We start from the raw sequence: 6,000 nt of genomic DNA on the forward strand, positions 1-6,000 counted from the left end.
GTGTAGTTGGGACAACAGATACAATAATATTTTATTATTAATAATAAATATATATTATTAATATCTAGATATCTGGAATAATCTTTTATTTTTGTTATTAAACATTTAATAACATAACAATATTTAACTCTTGCATGAGGCATTAAATTCCCCCTGAGGGAGTACCAAACTCAGTGATTTCTCTTTCCATGTGCACTTGCCATGGTGCTTAAATTCCTACTTGAGATAATCCTGAGCCCAGAGCAGTTTTAGCTCAGCAGGAAGCAACCTCTGCATTTGCAGCTGGAAAACAAACAGAGAAGTGGCTTTAAGGTTTTGGTAGAAGCATCTGACGTCTGGTGGTGCCCGGTGTTGAGGCCCAGCTCTGCAAAGGACGTGATTTTTTTCAAATTAATTTAAAAAACCAAACTCAACAAAACCCACAAAAAAACCCCAAAACAAACAACTAAAAAAAAGAAACCCTAAAAAATAACCCCAAACCCCATACCATGCCCTGTGTGTGTCCCTGTGGAGGACAGGCATGGGAAGTTTCATCTTGTGCTGGCACCAAAGCCAGCATCCAGTCCTTCTGGGTCAGAATTGGCAGGAAAAGGGGGAGAACTTTGAATCTGCCACTGACAGGAGCCTCAACCTCACCCTGACAGCTCCTCCAAGGGTGAGGCCCTGGCACAGGTTGCCCAAAATTCACACCCCATGGGGTTTGGGGGCTGCTCTGTCTCAGCTCTGGGGCTTGTTCTGCCAGGAGTTTGGGGTGAGGTGCTCGGAGTTCTGAGAGTTCTTGGCTCCATCCCTGGCAGCTTCAACCCCAAACCGGCTCAGACTCACAGCACTCCCACCCCAGGAGAGGATTAACTGCTCACAGAAATAAAGAAGATGCGATGCCAGGGGAGCTCCCACCCAAAAGGGTTCAGTAATGCTGTTTTTGCTTAGCTCTCCTCTCGTAAGAGGAATGGATTTCTCTCTCCCAGCATCAAAGCTGGGCCTGGCCCTGCTCTGTGCTCACAGGTGTGGCTCTGTCATTGAACCTCACCTGAGTCAGGGATATCTGCTCTAAAAGAGCCCATTTAATTTGCTCTTCAAAGCATGGATTTCTCATGGCTGCTTGCTCCCCTGGTGAGAATTTCTAGAGGTGATTTTGGCAGATTTATTCCCAGGTGAGTAAAAATGCCGCTGTTCATCCCTGACTGCCGAAGAGGCCAAAAGGCCCGTGGAGACAAGCAGCCTGATTTTTGCCCTTTCTAAAGTAAGAACATGCTTCAAAGTACCTGAGTGTAACTCTTAGAGCACTACCCCTCTGTATATCACGTGTTTATGTGACTTCTAAGGTTCAAAATCGCACTCAATGTGAAAAAAAAAGTAAAAATACCCAAATAGTTTTGTTCCAGTTTTTCATTTTTTGTAGAGATGTTTAACTACGCAACTGTTAAAAACATTTAAAAACACATCAACGAAATGAGTTGCTGTTGGGTACATCCCTTTGCCGTATGGAATGTTCAGGAAAAAGGTGCCAAAGCCACTTTTATCTCACTAACTAATCTACTAACTAACTATCTACTAACTAATGAGTAGGAAAGAACCATCAGCACGGACAGGAGCATTTTCCCAGGACAGGGAAAATTCCCAACAGGCAGGACCCATGGACATCACTTTTGGGGGGATGGTAACAATGCTCCTGGAGAGGAAAAGAGACTTTGGAATTTTGCAAGAGTATTTATCTGTCTGAAGCTTCTCAGCCAGGACACAGAGGGTGAGAAGGTGATGGAGCCAGCGCTGTCTCTGTCCAAAGCAAGTGTCATTTCCCAGGAGCACAAACCAAACCCAGCAACTGTGGAGCAGGGGCTGGACACTGCCGTGCTCCCAGAGTCCTGTCATTTTTGGGGAAGAGCCAAAACGAGCAGGACTGGAGCAAAGGACAGTGCCAACCTTAATTTTGTGCATCTCAGAGATGTTTGTAATTGGGAAGAGCAGAGGAACCCCGGCAGGAGATTTTTAGATTGCAGCACTTCATGCACCACGAGTAAGGAATTGTGTGATTTCAGTTTTAATCACCTTGTGTTGCTGACATTTGTCCCAAATGCCTTTCAAGGTCCAGTTTATTACTCGTAATTTTATCTTTTACCCACTGGTATCTTATTTATAGGAGGAACTGGCTTTCTGCTGGCAAACCTTCCCCATCCTTTTCCTTTTTCAGTCATTTATAGATGAAAACACGTTTTCCCAGAGCAGTGACTGAACCCTGGAAGGATCAGTTCCCTCCAAAATCTTCCCTCCTGTTCACATCTCTGTAGGATTTCACCCTTGCCAGCTCCTCTCCCAAGTTCCAAGCTGCTTACGTATGTAGCTTTTGAAGACAGTTCTCTTGTCAGTGTCAGAGGGTTTTATGGCAGTAATTATCTCAGAATGAATACTTTGTTAGGATTAAAAGTTTCAATTAATGTCCTTTTGGGTTTTAGTTTATTTGGTTGGGGTTTTTCTTAAAGTTTCTGTGTGCAAATCATAGGCTGCTGTTTAATTTCATCTTCCGAACCTTTTAATTATTTCAAGTTTTGCCCTTTTCCCTTTGACTGACGTGTTACAGGTTCCCTGTGGGAGTCCAGTTCAGGATTCAGTAATAAAACCAAGTGAAGAGTTAATTGCTTGGGCTCTGTCCCATCCTATTGTCTGTCCTCTGGCTTAACAGCTGAAATCTTTAAAATGACATCACTGGTGGAGCAGTGGCATTCACAGGAGGTGAATAATCTCCAAGAGAGCTTTTCAAATTCACTGTGAGGCATCTTCAGGATGTAACTGAGCACTGCTTTTCTGAAGCCAATTGTACACCAGCTGAGGGGCTGCCCAAAGCTTCCCTCTGCGCCACGCCTTCCCTAAGATCCTTCAAGTTATTCAAAGAGAATCAAACGACAGTGGATGTAAAAAAAAAAAAAAAAAAAAAAAAAAAGAAAAAATAAAAATCTGCAAAGTGAAGTCATATTTGTTTTGAAAGTTTTAGAAAAGGGTTGGATTCCTTTCCAAAACGTTGGCAGGCTCTGATTCAGCTCTGGCAGTCATTATTCAGAGGAAAGATGGATTGTGTATGAGAGAGAAAGAGAGAAAATGCACACAATTCCCAGGGAGTCTTGACAGTCTGTGCAATTATACTGATTTCTGACATCTCTGGACAGTGGGAGAGGATAAAAATGAAGTCCATATTTGATATACATGAATTCCTGAGGTGGAAAATCCAGCCTGTCTCCCAAGGTGCCCCACCATCCCACGTCCGCTCCCGTTTCTGGTCAGGCAGGAGGTCGGCTCCAGATTTAGAGTCTCATTTGAAATTACAACTTCTGCTAAAAAACCCGTGTGCTGCCTCTCCAGACGAAATTGGCCTGGCTTCAGCTCGTAGCCATCCATGCTGAGGTGGAGCTGAGCATTTTCCTGTTGGCCAAAGCCAGGAGGGAGCAGCTCAGGGTGATCCCAGCAGCGTCTTCCCCTGCCGGGGGCACCCAGCTCCCAAATTCCTGCTCCCACGTGCCGTGGGTGCCGTGGGTGCAGCCCTGCCCCTTCCAGTGCCACTCCTCCTGCTCACACCTGCAAGCACTGCCCACCATGCTGGCCCTGATCCTGCCAGTGTTCCGCTCAGCTTTGACTAAAAAATGCACAAAATTCACCAAAATTGTGTGGTGTATAAGCAGCAGAACGATTTTCCGGTGAAAGCTTTTAGGTGTAAGGGTCAGTGGGGCACGGGGAGTTTTTTGGTGCATATGGCTTTGAATCAGGGTCAGATTTGCTGTTCAGGGATTAAAAATCCCTCTTGAGCCTCTAAAACTTCTTTTTAAATGCAGACAGTTAAATTCTGTTCATCTTCACTCATTCAGGCATGAACAAATGCACAGCAAGTTGGTGACAGTTATTTTAATATTGATTTAATGCAAAGACTGCATTTAATAGAACACCTTGTTTTGAACCTGCTTTCCTCCATTAAGTTCCGTTTTTCTCTGTTTGTGGAATTGTGTTCATACAAAAAAAAAATAAAAATTGTGAGTAGAACATACTCCAAGTGGATGATCTTTATAGAAGTGAGTTTATTGGGGTTTGTTGCCCCTTATAATTTTCCTCTGGTAGCATTTTGAGCCTAAATTTCAAATCTAGATTGTTCCAAGGTTGATCCAACCTGGCCTTGGGCATTGCCAGGGATCCAGGGGCAGCCGCAGCTGCTCTGGGCACCCTGTGCCCCACCCTCACAAGGAAGAAATTTTTGCTGATATCCCATCTCAACCCTTTCAGTGTGAAGCCATTTCCCCTTGTTCTGTCACTACACTCCCTTGTTAAATAAAATCCCTCTCCACCTTTCCTGTAACATCTGATTCCAAAAAACCCCAGATCTTGCGGCTCAGACCGTTGTGTCTCTGATGGAACTCGGTGGATGAGGGTATCAGAGTCGTCAGGAGCCTGCAGGTCCCTGTGAGCCCCAGTGAATTCTGGCCACCAAGCTGTTAAATCTCTGGATATTTGCTTTGCCATTGCATCCACCACCTCTTTTTCCCCTCTAAGCTCTTTCAGGATGAATTCCCGTTGTCTGTCGCTCCCTCCTGACTCCCAGAGCCTCTCAGTTCCTGGGCTGGTGCCCCAGGTCGGGGCTCTGCTGTGCCTCTGCTGGCTCAGAACCTCTCAGGAGACCTTTGCAATGCCAGGCTGTGCTCCTGCAGCAGGACCAGCACCTCCCCAGCCCCTGAGCCAGCTCTGGGCCAGCAGGTGAAGGCTGGCAGCACGAGGCACTAGCCAGTGCCTCCCCCATCATCCCCAGAAAAGCTCCCTCTGAAGTGGTTTATCCCCACTCCAGGTGAGACGGAGCCAGGAAGGGAGCGCTAGCTCGGAGGAATCCACGGTGTGCACTTCATAAAAAGAAGCTTTCAAGAGAGGAATGTGTGAGCTCATGCAGTCCCAGAGCAGCAGTAACTCGTGCTCTGACAGGTTCTGCGTCTGAGGCCCATTACCTGTCCCTGCCTGTCCCTGCTGATTGCCTCGTGCCAGATGAACATTCAGCTCTGAGTGGTCAGGAGGTTCAAGCCCTCAGCGCACAGCTCCCAGGCTGGCAGGAATAGCTTTCCCTATTTCCAGGTGCACAGGCAGTCAGGTAACCTTGTCATCACTTCTATTTAGCACAAGGTCAGCTGGTGTCCAAGCTCCCACTGCATAGTGCACAGGCAGAAAGTAGAAAATAGCAAAAAAAGGACACATTTCAAACAACAACAGTCAAAACCATCAGGGCATATAACATTATAACCATGTTATAACATCATAACCATGTTATAACATTCTTGCTTCTCGAATTAAACATTTCCAAGGGAGATTTTGGAATCTATACCACAGAAGCTTTATTTTTAAAGAAACTGAGGTAGGCATTTCCTGGGAGCAGCACAGGTTGATTGTCCAAGGGCAGAAGGTTGACTGGCATCTCATGGTCTCTTACACTCTAGTTTTATGTCTGAAGAATATATTTTCACTGCCTGGATAAATGACATTCTCTAGTTTCCTGAAGAGACGTTGCCTCTCAATTGGCATCCAGGCATCCCATAAACTCCTCCACAGAGGTCTCATCTGAGCTGTTAAGAACTTCTGTTAAGAGGGGAAAAGTGTGCTCCTGAGCTATTGGAAAGTTCAGGGGGTGTAAAATATTTCCTGCTTCAATGAGCATTTGAAAATCAAGTGTTTCATTACAATGGTCATTTGGAAGCTGGAGCTGGCAGCTCTCGCTTTGGTGGGGGTGAAAGGATGGTGACAGTAATGAAATAACAGTGAAAATGTGAGATAGCTGACAGTGTTCATAAAGATGAATTCCCTCTCAAACTGAACTTTTAATTCTGTGTCAGCAGACTTCCTGAAGAAAACATTAAGGCACAAATGAAAATCTTCCTAGAGAAGGTTTGATTTTGGGGGCAGAAGGAGTACAGGGGAGAGAGGGAGAATGATTCCTCAGCACTCCAGGGCAATTCAGGCTGGAAGAGATGCCAGGAGAGCTCT

This window comes from Hirundo rustica, chromosome 8 (genome assembly GCF_015227805.2).
Source record: "Hirundo rustica isolate bHirRus1 chromosome 8, bHirRus1.pri.v3, whole genome shotgun sequence".
NCBI lineage: Eukaryota > Metazoa > Chordata > Aves > Passeriformes > Hirundinidae > Hirundo > Hirundo rustica.